The 12958-nt window shown below is 48.6% G+C and overlaps 1 protein-coding gene, 1 long non-coding RNA gene and 1 other non-coding gene across 4 annotated transcripts in view; 2 read left to right on the forward strand and 1 right to left on the reverse strand.

Annotated features, from left to right (window-relative positions):
* The window catches only part of PLA2G2C (phospholipase A2 group IIC), a 70048-nt gene that overhangs the window by 23727 nt on the left and 33363 nt on the right, over positions 1–12958 (forward strand). The gene's annotated exons all lie outside the window — the stretch shown is intronic.
* LOC138920869 (uncharacterized) lies at positions 1775–9033 on the reverse strand. 2 transcript variants are annotated; one of them, XR_011432797.1, is made up of 3 exons: positions 8898–9033; positions 2866–2988; positions 1775–2199 (listed from the first exon to the last, which is right to left on the reverse strand). It is a non-coding gene; the product is annotated as an uncharacterized lncRNA (long non-coding RNA). The 2 variants fall into 2 exon arrangements; XR_011432798.1 differs by lacking the exon at positions 8898–9033 and adding an exon at positions 8303–8430.
* On the forward strand, positions 4876–5020 carry MIR9067 (microRNA mir-9067). Its single transcript, NR_128090.1, has one exon. It is a non-coding gene; the product is annotated as a microRNA mir-9067 (primary transcript).

Below are 12958 nucleotides of genomic sequence, written 5' to 3' on the forward strand. Positions count from 1 at the left end.
GAGAAAGAGCTTGTGGGCTGCCAGCCCAGTCTTTCCCAGCCCGTGTTATTTACAGCTAAGGAAAATTTTGTGCATCTGACCCTGGTCCTACTTCCTTCTCCCACCTTTTAGAAACTCCCTACAACTCTAAGTTCCTGGTCCCCAGGTGCCCAGGCTAGGTCCCCAGATCCCAGAAGAGGGGTGGGGTGGGGGTGGGGGCGGGGGCAGCACCCTCGTTTTCTGCCCTCTGGGGACTGCCGCGACCTGGGTTAACGCAGACTGCCGTGACACAGTGCATGACATGTGGGCTTCTCAGCCAGGCTGCAGCTAAAAGGCACTACACTGAGCCGAGTGTTCCCCACGATGGTGGAGGGGAGCACACGCTGCATTATTCAGTGTCAGTGTGGGGGTGGGGGGAGGGGAAAGTCAATGCCTCATTTCATTCCTTCAAAATTAAATCCTAGATGTTGACTGGAAACATATGGCGATGCTTTGGGATCAATCCTGTTTCTCGTGGATATCCTAAAACAGCAAAAGGCTTTCTTGGCTGTGTTCCCTTCCTTCAGAGGCTGGCCTTCCTTGACTCCCGGACCATCATTCCGGCAGGCAAGATGAGCCCATCCTGCCTTACACTGAAGGTCACTGGCAGAGTCCTGAGCTGTAAATGTGAGCATGAAGGGTGTGCTCTTAACTGTTAAACTCACTCCTTTCATTTAATTTCTTTAAAGCTAATTAGAGCAAGGGAAACTTTTAATGCCATTTGTTTTTCTAACCCAGGGAATCTGACTTAGGGACTTCTGTGGCCTGGAATGTCCTGAACCGGCCAAGATTTGACAAAGCCTTCGGTGCCCAGGGCACTGTCTGAGTCACAGAGCAGCATCGCACAGCCTGGTTCACCCCGGGCAAAAACGTTCCAAGTTCTCTGGATGAACAGCCTACAGATGCCCAGCACTGAAGGCCTGGGTCTGGCAGCCCCCAAACAGAAAGCCCACCCCAAGGGAGGTCCTGCTTCGACACCTCTCCACCGTCACTGTCCTGCCCTCCAAAATTCACTCTCCTCCAAAGCACTTGGTTAAAACTGGGCTTTGTCGCGCTGTCAGGAGTCTGTTGAGCTGTAGAAGCACAGACAGTCCCACTTTTCAGCTCAGCACATCCCTGGAAAAGGGGCTCTAAAGAGGACCTTCAGGATGTCGATCATATTTTCTTATAGGAACGCTCTTCTAATTGGGGTGCGTTTCTAACCAGAGTCGTGGCTTCAAATGAATCACCGTGATTTCCAGCAGCATGTCATCAAAGCCAATATGTCCCCAAACCTCTGTAATCATCTATCAGAAGAAAATCTCTGACAAGCCTTTTTCTCTTGATGCTGGCAGAGCCCTCAGCTCATTACTCAGTGTTCCTGAGCTGAGCTCTCCCTCCCCGCCGCACGGGCTGGAGCCCTTTCTTTCCTCTCCTGCCCTTGATCTTGAGGCTGTTAGCCCCCTCGTTGTTCCGCACTAGCTGGCTCTTCTCCTTTCTTCACTGAATTCCTTTAGCTAAAAGACCTTTGAACAATTTACGATTTCAGTGCTCTCCTTTCCCGCCAACCCCCACATTTGGCATAACCCACGCTGTGACGAGCAGCACCCCAGATCATCATGACCCCGTCCCTCCCCGCATTACTGAGCCTGGACTGTGATTAGCATATAAAGAAAATCCCTGTGCAGTGCTCTTACAGGTTGGAGCCCTCCAACAGTCTGAATATACCCCAATTCGCTCCGCCTTAAGGGGACAGGGTAGCTAAAAAGGGCATTCATTCATTCCAAAGGTATTTATTGATTTCTATGTGCCAAGTACTTTCCAAGTCACTTGGGATATAGCTGTGAATAAAACAGATAAAAATCCACTTGGGGCTCGAGTGAGGATGTAATGAGCAGGAAGATAATTGGCTTGGAAGTCTGAGGAGCTAGTCTAGATGCTTCCACTAACCGGCTAAGTCACTTCTGCCTCTCTGATCCAGTCTCCTCATCTGGAGAATGAAAAGATTGGACTTGGTCCCAGACAAGGACTCACCCCTGTGACCATCTAAGGGCTCTTTGGTTTGTGATCTTTCTTATACTCTAGAATCTTCGGCTTCCCAGCCAAGCGAGTAGAGCTCCCTGCATCTCCTTAAGTGGGGCATTCACGCCGACTCCACTCTCGACCCTCGCAATTCTTTTCTGCTTTGACCGTTCTTTGGTCCTGAGAAAGAGAGAAGAGAGAGCCCTCTCCATCAGGTTCGCCTGCCTGCCTTTCCCGCTTGTCCCCCCCGCATCCTCCCCTCTCCACTCCCATGTGGTCACAAACATTTGTCAAGAACAAATGACCTCTTCTTCAAAGACGGTTGTTGTGGGCGGGATGCCTCTTTGGGGTCACTGTGATGCCTTTGGGGGCATCTGTTTTCCTGGGCATGCTCGAGGAAGCCAGCGAACAGATCACAGGGAGGATGCGGTACAGTTGGTGCAACAGAACCACTGGAAACCAATTAACAGACTGAAAACCAGAGAAAGGCCGGCGGCCAAAGAACAGGCACCCCGTGGTAAACAATTACCAGTGTGGGCAGGGACAGCGATGTAGGTCAGCTCGCAGCCAGGAAATAGTTTTACAAGTGCGAAATGTGAATCCCTTCTGGAAGCAGAATCTGGGTAGAGGTTTTCTTTCTATATTTGGGCAGATGACCACCTGGTTGTCCTGCAACTCCCCTCGGTTTCTGAGCAGCTGGTCTTGGCTACCACCTCCCTCCAAAAGAAAACGGCTCAGGGGCCTTCTAACCTTGACCTTGACCTTGATGGTCACGAGAGACGGATGGGAGGCTAGATCCCGCTTTATAAGCTAGGTCCCCACAGGGTGCCTGTATTGTACTCTCACCTTCTGAGGACGCTGGATGCTTTCCGTCGCAGCTGTGGTACATTCTTTGTTTTTGAGAGCAGACCTTTCAGCACTACGGCGCTTGGAAAGATTTACCAGTTTCAGATGAATATCCGGGGAACCCTGAAATTAAGACCAACACCCAAGCTTTAAGGACGATTCTGGCAGGGGTTTGGTCAAGGGGAAACAGGAGACTTGGGGGTTCAGATCCAGCTCGGTGTGCGATCGAGTCCTAGGAGTGCTCGGGTGCTCACGCCCAGAGGCTCAGGTCGGGAAGAGCCACTGAGACCTTTCACCTCCGAACTGGAGCCCCAGCTTTTACGGCGGACGAAGTGCTTCCACATTCATTCTGTCTTGGTTCCTCAGAACAGACTGGAAAGTGGGCAGGGCAGGTGTTAACAGCTCCACTTCGTAGAGAAGGAAACTGAGGCCAGAGAAGACTCCGGACATGCATTTGCTGAGCTGTATGTGACAGTGAAGACTGGAGGGAGGTCTCCCAGGGCCGAGGTGGGCGTCTTTCTACCACCCCGCAGTGTGTTGGGGGGTCTTCTGAGCGGCCTGGGTCAGACAAGGCAGTTGTGCTGGTGAAAGCGTATTTCTGGTATCTCTCGTTAACCTTATCCTAGGAAATACTTTAGGTTTCCTAGGAACTCATGGGAGGCTGATCCTGACCTATGGCTGGGTAGAGGCACCCAGCCCACTAGAAACCACTGTCCCTGAGGACAGAGCCACAGAACCCTGATGGGCATTTCTCTAGGTGGTTCTTGACTCTGCTTCCACAAGACCAGAGAGGAAACTACACCCTCTAAATCCCCACGGCTCCCCAGGGAAACAACAATTGTGTTTACCAAGGACTTCAGGAGCTCCACTCTCTGGTCCCCAGGCTGGTGCAGCTTTGCCCCGAGGCTGCTTTCCTTCCCGACCACCCTTGGCCTCTGGATTATGTGGACGTGTTGACCAGACCCTGAGACCCTCTCCTTCTCAGGCACTGCGTAGGGCAGCTTTTTGGGCATACGACCCTCATGATGGTTGAACTTTCTGCTGGTCTTTTCATAGAAGAACAAAGAACTGTCGTCCTCAACTTAGCAACATAAACCTCCACCCATGACAAACACCTGTTCCCAGCTAGTCATGGAGCATTTCTTAAAATGGTACGTGAGAAAGTTTGCAAAAGCAGTGGTCTGGAATCCTTCTGGTCTTAGTTAACTTTGCCAGCTGAGTTGTCTTCCTAGGTGAATAACAGGAGAGTATTGCTTTGACTCATCTCTAGCCAGCTGGACGAGCTGTAGTGCGCACTGGCACCCCCAAATATTGTTGCATGTGGCAAATGCTTGGCGTGAAACAATTCCCCTCCAAGCCCTTTCTGGGGCCTCATTCCAGCGGGGTAACTGTTGGGGTGAAGGAATTCATTGTGCGGAGGAGTTCAATGTCTTTTTTTAAACCAGGAATTGAGAAGTGTGACTAATGAGCACGCTGTAAAAGCCACAGACCACCTCATTAAATGTTGGAGCCATTTCCCAGGCTGGGTAGAAATGAAAATCCCCAAAGAAAGACCACCCCGCCAATTAATGAAGAGCTTTTCCTCAGTGTGATGCATATTTAGCAGACATTTTTGATAGACAAAGAGCGTTTACCAGAAGCCTTCAAAAAAGCCCCCTGATTTCTGATGGGATGTGGAGGGATGAGAGAAAGAGGAGGAAGAGATTTCTCTGCATGGTGTACCGGATGTTAGCAAAGAGCAGCTGGTTTGAGATTTCAGGGTTCAGGTGATTCTGGACTGTTTCTCCTTCTCTGCAAGGACCCTTCTGTCATGATGGGTTTTGCTTACTCTTCTAGGGCCTGCCCCTAGGGTTGTTGAAGGTTACAAGAGAGAATCCACACAAAGCTTGTTCTCAGTGCCTGGTGCACAGCAAACGTTGAGGGTATTTGTTGCCCGTGTCACTCATCACATCAACATTACGGGAGGAGCTGTGTCCCTTTTTGCGGGTGAGGGAACAGAGGCAGCGGTCAGGGAGGGCTGTTGCCCATGGCCACTGCACAAGGTCTCAGCTACACTCGGGCTGATCTTTCCAGGCCAGGCTGAGTGGAGGGACAGCGACGGAGAGAGCTCAGGCTGCACGTCGGTGGGCTGCTGGTCAGTCTTGTTCCACTGTAGTCCCAGCCCTCCCGTGCATTTCAACCATCTGGGTTGTGCCAAGACAGCACTGCTGACCCGCTAGCATGGTTGTAAATACAAAAGCTCCACACTGTCCTTTATAAAGAACCCTATTACTTGGCTAGTGGCTTGGAGTAAGGCCATGCTTCATGCTGCAACAGGCTTAGCTCAGGCCCTCGGAACTGGTCTCCCTGCTTCCAGGCTGTCTCACCCTCCTCTACCCTTCACACAGCCACCAAGAGGCCTTTCTAGAACCATCTTCTGATTTGGGTCATGATACACCCCTATTTTAAAGTTTCTGCTGGCTCCCCTTTGCCTACAAGGTCAAGTCCACACTCCTCAGTGTGGCCTTCAGAGCCCTTTATAATCACCCCACCCACCATCCCCAGAAGGACACGCTCTAGTCACTCTGAACTCACCCTTCATGGTAGGGCAGGCCCTTTCCTGACTCCAGACTTCTGCCCATGCTCTTCCCACCACCTGGAGGCCACCCCTACCCACTTCTCTGCTTGGCAAACTCCTGTTTCATCATTCAAGACCCAGCTGCAGGAGCACCCCCTCTGGGTGGCCTTCCTGACTTTCTCCAGCAGAGGTTCACACTCTCCTCTGCGAGCAGGAGCCTGCTGCTGGTGTCGAGACGTTTCCTGGTATTCAAGAGTGGGCCCCTGCCCCCCACCACCCCCACTTCTGCACGGGGCTGGGGTCCCGCTGAACGGTGTAGCCTGGCCTGGACCATGTTTCCAAACTTGTCACCTGCTGTCCACATCAACCTCCTTAAGAGACACAGTGTGAATATTTACACCAGAAATTGTCCTAGACATGGAAATTGTGTAACTGACGATTAGGGGATAAAAAACACTGTTAAATCGTCTCGTCTTCTTTGTGGTAACAAAATGGAGAAGCACTGGGATTTCGAATGGAACTGTTCTGTAAACTCTAGCAGGGGTTCTCAACAGGGGTGGGAGACAAGGTATTTCAGAGTCACCCATGGGGGTTTCTTACATAGATTGGATACAGATGCCAAGCCCGCCTGTCTGCCCACCCCTCGGCCACCCCTGTTCTGCTCCAGTCACTGAGCAGGGCTTCATCATCTGCGACACCGGGATGCTCGGCAAAGCAAATCTTCCTTTCTGAATCTCCACTGCCTCGGCTATAAAATGGAGGTAGTAACGTCTGCCTCAGAGGAATATACTGAAGAGCCAATGAGATTCTATCTGTGAAGTTCTTAATGGACACTAAAAGCAAGTTAGTTCCATTCTCCTTGTCCCTTCCTCACTTCAGCCAGAAATCACCCCAGGTTCCACGGGGCAGCCCTAGAAGGAAGGAAGTTCTCAGAGCATGGCAGCCGTGACACAGAGGGACCGGTCAAGCCAGAGGGTTGGAGGCCTTGGTGAAATGCTGCCTCTTTTCCTCTTCTTTCTACTGCTTGGGAAAAGCTCTACCCACGGACACTTGATGGCGAGGGTTCCATAGATTTAGCTCGCATCCATATTTGCATATTATTCAAAGAATTGGGGCCTTAGCCACTATTTCTGGCCAGTGTCCTTTGTGTCCGCTCGATTTAATCACCGGGGTGTAGGTTGGCCTGTGAATGGCTGCAGAGCTCTTCCAGAAAGTACACCAGGTGGCGCTGTGGAGGGACCAAAGCAGGAGCACTTTGGGAGGGAGGGAGAAGCAGACCGCTGATGCAGGGCTGTGCTGGCGGTGGACAGAGCCCTTGGTGGCCCGCCAGCCGTCAGGTGCAGGTGCCCTGCTCAGGGGCACCCCTCTGACTCTAAGACTGTATTTGAGCACACACGAGAGCACCCCTCTCTGTTTTCCTTGCAGATTGTTGACAAAGAGTGGTGACCATATGCCACACTCAATTCTAAGTGCTTCCTGTGTGTTAACCGTTTAATTCCCATAACCCTGGGAGCTAAGTACACTAACTACTCTCTAAAAGCACCTGGAAACTGAGGCACAGAGAGGCTAGAGAACTTGCCTGGGGTGACCTGGCTGTAGGTGGGCCCAGGTGGTCTGGCCCCAGGGGCCACGTGCTTCAACACTCACCACCCCACGCAAAGCTCAGTTTGCCCTGGCAGCTTCAATAACTTCACGTGGCTCATGTTACCCCCTAGGTCTTTGAGGTTAAGCCAGCAGTACCGCGTAGAGAAGATTCTTCCAGGAAGCTGGGGGTTCCGATGCCTCTTAGATGATGTAACTTTAGGTTGCCATTTTCAAGAGGCCAAAAACCAGTGTACTGGGGGTATGGTCTTGGGCCATGGGGCATTCACTCATTTATTTGTTACATGTTTACCAGGAGGGGTGTAGACAGGCAAGGTCCCAGCTCTCGTGGAACTTATTGGGGTTGGGAAAACAGCTAATCAATGAGTGTATAAATAAGAAAATTTCAGGTAATAATAAAAAGTGAAGGAAAGGAAAGGCAGGTTAATGAGGTTCGTGGGGTAGAGACTGACTGTAGATGGAGGAGGGGAAGGGGAGAGAGGGATGAACGCGCTGGTGCGGCAGGCAGATCCTTCTCTATGAATTCTGAACTAAATGTTTCCTAATTCTGTGATCTCCTTCAGGCGGAGGAAAAGCCATCTCACTTGTACAGCAACCTCTACACACACTCATTGCACAGCCACTCTTTCCTGTTACAGCATCAGTTCAGGCACAGGTTATACATTAAATAAGGGAGGACTTGTTCTCCAAGTGCCAGAGGCCCTGGAGCGTGGTCAGGCTGCCTGTGCGCCTTGCCTGCCCACCTGGCCCCAGGTGTAGATGGTGCAGAAACGCAGCCCCATTCAGGCTGGGCAGCTGGCCGAGTCGCAGGGCTCTATGGCAATTGTGGAACTTGAACCTCAGATCTGAGTGTTTTGCAGAAACGAGCCTGTTTGTGCTACAGCTCAGCAGTAGTGCTTGCTTTTAGCAAAGTCGCCCATTACAAGCAATAAAGACCCACTTCCTGGTGGGCTGCGGAGTCACAGAATGGAAAGGGTCCTGAGAGCTTGCCCAGCCTGTCTTCAGACACAGAATATGTAAACCATTCTGGTCACAAGGCTCCGTTTCTCTTCTTGGATATATCCAAAGACAGAGATCACAGAGGGACCCCCAAAATCTATTCCCCCAATGTCCTCAGCGTTACAGCTCTGCCTTAGATAGAGTCTCGGAGCCCAGGTCCGTTTTCATTCAGGAACGTGATCCCGGAGAGGGACATGCACTTAAATGGCGGCTGTCTCGCCTGCAGATCGGGCTTGTGTTCTTGTGAAAATGTAAAATATTTAGAGAACAGGAACCTACCTGTCTCCATGGTCCCTCGCTGCTAAGAATATATTATCTTGATTAAGGTAATGAGAGACGTGCTCTGAAACAGGTGGATGAGGACCAAAGCAGATGGACTGAATTAATTTGTGTTTGCCAGCTCTACACAGAGCACTGCAAGGACTTTGAAAACCATGCCAAGCTCACCGAGGATGGCATCATTGTGAGACATGTCACTGTGAACTGGAGGAAGGGCTTGGGTGACCCAAATGACCCCAGTTAGTTTTATGCCTGGGATGCTGAGTGGTTGTTTTGTTTTGAAAGCAGGATATTTAACAGTTTCATTTCGGGGAGGTTGGCACCTGCCCTGTACAGAGTCTATTGTTAGGCACCCTAGGCACCCGGAGGAGCACAAAGAGGAATGAGTCACAGGCCAGTGTTGAAGGGCCTGGAAGCCTTGTAAAAGAGGCCAGCTGCACGCTGGTTCCAGGACATCGCTCCTCCCTTGGCTGGTTCCCTCCTACCCAGCCCTCTGAGCCTCAGCTCCCATATTACTTTCTAGAAGCTTCCCCCATCCTCCATCTGTGATTCCATGATATCTTTTAATGTATTTGTTAATTCCATAAACACTTACTGGGTGCCCACTGTGTGCCAGGCCCTGTTTAGACAGCTGTGCTAATCTCACGATGTTCTGGTTTTCTGCATACCCATCTGCCTCCCCACGCTGGACGGGGAGCTCCTTGAGGGCGGGGAGCACTTCTTCCTTCGTGCATCCCCAGTACCTGGCACAGAGCAGCCGCTCAGTACATGTCTGTGGAACAAATGAAGAGAGAAATGACAACAATATAAGATGGGTAGTTACTAAAAGAAAAGTTAGCATTTATACATATTTTTACAGGTGTCAAAACATTCTCAGTAAACGTTACTTCATCTGGTTCTTCATAAGAACCCCTTGTGAAGCAATCGTTTCCATTTGTGGGTGGGAAGGTTGAGGCTTGGGCAAAGTATGACCCACCCAGTAGAACATGGGACTTTGGAGGCCAAATCCTTTGCTCTTTCTACTCCACACAGGAGTGTGTCTTCTATGAGAATCTGAGGGAATAATGAGCTGGGGGAACCCAGGGAAGGGAGAGGTCACCCTCAGCAGAGAGCATGAGAGACAGCTGGGCCTGAAGCTGGAACTGAAAGGTGGCTCCTGACCAGCAGAGCGAGGGGTTGGTAGGGAGGATGGCCCAGGGCAGGCTTGGGGGCCAGTCACTGGTCTGGCCTGTTGAGATTGAGAGGAAGAGGGCCATATACCATGGGTGCTGGAAGGACCTTGAAATGACCTAGCCCAGCCCAGCAGTTCTTAGTCTAGCTGACCCTTAGCATTCCTCTGAGTGTTTGGGGAGGGGGGCAGTTCTAAAAGGGTGGTCCCTAGGCTCCAACTCCAGAAACTTTAAATCAGAAGATCTGGGGCAGATCTTTTGAAAAAGCTCCAGAGCCTTTTGCATGCCGCAGTCCCCTTTTAAAATCCATTATTCAATTTTTCCCTTTTGGATAGTCTTAGAGTTCAGACGCCTTTTAGGAGGCATTTGTAGTTATGTTGAGTCAAAGGTTTGCTGGGATGGTCTGCATTTTCCCCAATGCTCGCAGCCTAGCTCTTGTCTGCCAGCTGCACACCCCTCTTTACACGCTGGTCTTCCCACTCCTCTGCCTGGCAATGAAGGGATAGCCTCCGGAGTTGGCGGTGAGTGTGTATGTTGATTTGTTCTCTCTAGAGCAGAGGGCTCACACCTTGGCCTTCCTGGAGGAGGGGACCGGGGAATCTAGACTGGTTGGTACCAGATACCTTGGCCTCCTGGGGATGATTTAAGCAGCATAGCACAACCTGAACAGCCAGGACCAAGTTCAAGAGCATTTCCAGGAAGTCCCGGGAGTATGCCCTCAATGGCCCCTCTCCAGTATAAATGACAGTTGGGGGCAAATACTCTCTGTAGAGTGCTCCCAGACTGGCCTTTGGCTCAATCTGCCTCTTGCACCTCCTCCACCCTCTTTTTAAACCCAAATTAAAAGGCATTAGAAGACAGTGTCTTGGTAGCCCAGGTTCTCAGACTGAATGTTCATGGCTTTGACCAGGCTCCCGTGAAGTTGAGCATTCAGATATCCTTCTGAGACTATTTGTTGTAGATCAATAGGAACATTTTCTGCCACTATTCTGCTTAGTTGGTTTCAGATTGTGAAATGAGATAAAAGACTAGTACAGTACTTACCATGTATGGTATTTGTTAATTTACATGCCTCTTCCCACTAGATTAGAAATTCCTTGAGAGCAAAGATCAGTCTGATTCATCTTTATGCTCCATGTCTGGTGCATGTGCGTGTTCAGTTTTTTGGCTCAATGAAAAGATAGATATTTAAATAAGATTTGATTCATAAAAATCCAACATGCGTACAGTTCAGTTCACGACTATATGGATTTTTTTTCTTTTCTGCTTTATTTCCCCAACCCTCCCCCGTACACAGTTGTATATCCTAGTTGCAGGTCCTTCTAGTTGTGGGATATGGGACACTGCCTCAATGTGGCCTGATGAGCCGTGCCATGTCCGCGCCCAGGATCCGAACCCTGGGCCGCTGCAGTAGAGCGCGCGAACTTAACCACTCGGCCACGGAGCCGGCCCCCGACTATACGGATTTTGAAAAGTCTATGCTTATATCAAGTGTAACGCATATATCAACAAATGTGAATGTTAAGAACAAAGAAATTTACCTCTCAGCCCCTCATCAGTCCCCACTTTCCTTGGTTTTATTTTGAATAGAGTGTCCAATATGACAACAAATTAACTGCACCTTGAGTTTTTAATTTTAATACTAAAAATATGTTGAAAGATATGTAAAAGTCTTACTATTTAATAACAATCAAAGACATGAAAAAAATTTTTTTAAAGCTTTCAGTTTCTATTTTCAACTAACAAAAGTAAGGAAAATTATAAAAAGCAGTAACCTCAAAACTGAAGATGCTGCAATGACACTGTCAGGTGCTTGCAATATAATCCTTTGAAAAGCAAAGTAAAATCCATAAAGTTTTTAATATAATTTGACCAACCTATCCTGTTCCTGGAAATTTGTCCTAAAGAAATAATTCTAAAGATGCAAAAAGCTACATAAATGAAGATTTCAGCATTGACTTCTATAGCAAAAAAACTGGAAACATGTAAAGTTCCATAAAAGGGAAATAGTTTAATAAACCACAATACAGCAATATGTGGAAATATTACTCAGTCTTGAAATAATTATGAAGACTGTTGAATTTTGGAAAAAGAATATAAAACTGCTGTGTTTGCTAGAATTATAAATGTTAAAAATATGCGTGTGTGCCTACTGGCAAGAAAATAATGTGTAAATAAATTTAATCTTTAAGAATGAAACAATATATGCCAAATATTAACAATGATTATTTCTGACTGAAAGGATTATGGACGATTTTTATTTCCCTCTTCAATCTTCTCTATATTTTCCAAGTTTTCTATTAAAAAAAACATGTTTTGTTTTGGGAACCTCTTCCGCCTGGAAAAATAATTTATGATGATGATGCATATTATGGGTTAGTATTTACTTTAATACTATTTTTATAATTAAATTAAATATTACTTTTTTTAGAAAGTAAATGGATTATACACCCAGAAGCTGAGCCCTTCTCATGACATGTGTGGCTACCATTCTGGTCTTCATTTCTTGCTTGGATTATAGAAGTAATAGCTTCTACTTGGTCTTCCATCTTCTATCCTTGCCTGTTCTCAGAGCCAGAGTGCTGATTTGAGCATATATGTCAGAATTGCAATTTAGGATGTGCGCCCTATGGCAAACCATAGGCAAGTACAGAAGACAAAGAAGGGGAGCTGCCTTTCTAGAGAAAAAGGGGGGATAGGGAGGCGCTGTTCTAAAGGAAAGTCCATTGCGGGGAAAGTAACAGTTCAGAGTGGAAACAGCTTCTCATTGGCTCAGCTGCGGCTTTTTCATTGGCTGGGCTGTTCCTAGGTGGGGAGAGAAATCTTCCTTCAGTAGTAAAGTAGTTTTACTTCCTGTCCAAGATGCAAGCTCTTGGGCTCTTCCTGTTTGGTATAACTCACGATGTGTGATAAGGTATAAGAACGCCCCCTACAGGCCTTCCTGACTCCAATTTAGTGAAGTTTTTTTTATTATTAATTTCCACAACTCCTATCATACTATATAGCTTATTATGTACATTGTTTCTTTTCTGTCTCCCCACGGTAGGGGGTAAAACATAACCCCCATAGAGGCAAGGAATTTTGGTCTGCTCTGTTCACTGATAGGCCTGATATGTGCCTGGCATTTAGGTGCCTAATATATATTTGTTGAATGAATTTGTTACAGAAGCTCTGAATAAGATGAGAGCCTGCTGGGAACTCCAGTAAGAAGAAAAAGAGCTAGCTGAGGTCCAGGCCTGGGTTGGGGAAACTAACAAACTCTCTGCAGAGTCTGGATCCAGAATCTTCAGGGCATGGTACATTTAAGTCTGGTCTGGGTTGACACTGCAGTATCCCTGGGCTGGATGCAGGCGATGGGGTGGCGGCAGCAGGTGATTTCCAGACTGTCCTTCCCAGTTGGGAGGATGAGAGTTGCTGCCTTTCTCCTATGATTTGTCTGAAGGTGGCTGGCCACTCTTGTTAACAGTGGGCTGGGGCTGGAGCTGAC

The sequence above is a fragment of the Equus caballus genome, chromosome 2 (assembly GCF_041296265.1).
Source record: "Equus caballus isolate H_3958 breed thoroughbred chromosome 2, TB-T2T, whole genome shotgun sequence".
Taxonomy (NCBI): domain Eukaryota; kingdom Metazoa; phylum Chordata; class Mammalia; order Perissodactyla; family Equidae; genus Equus; species Equus caballus.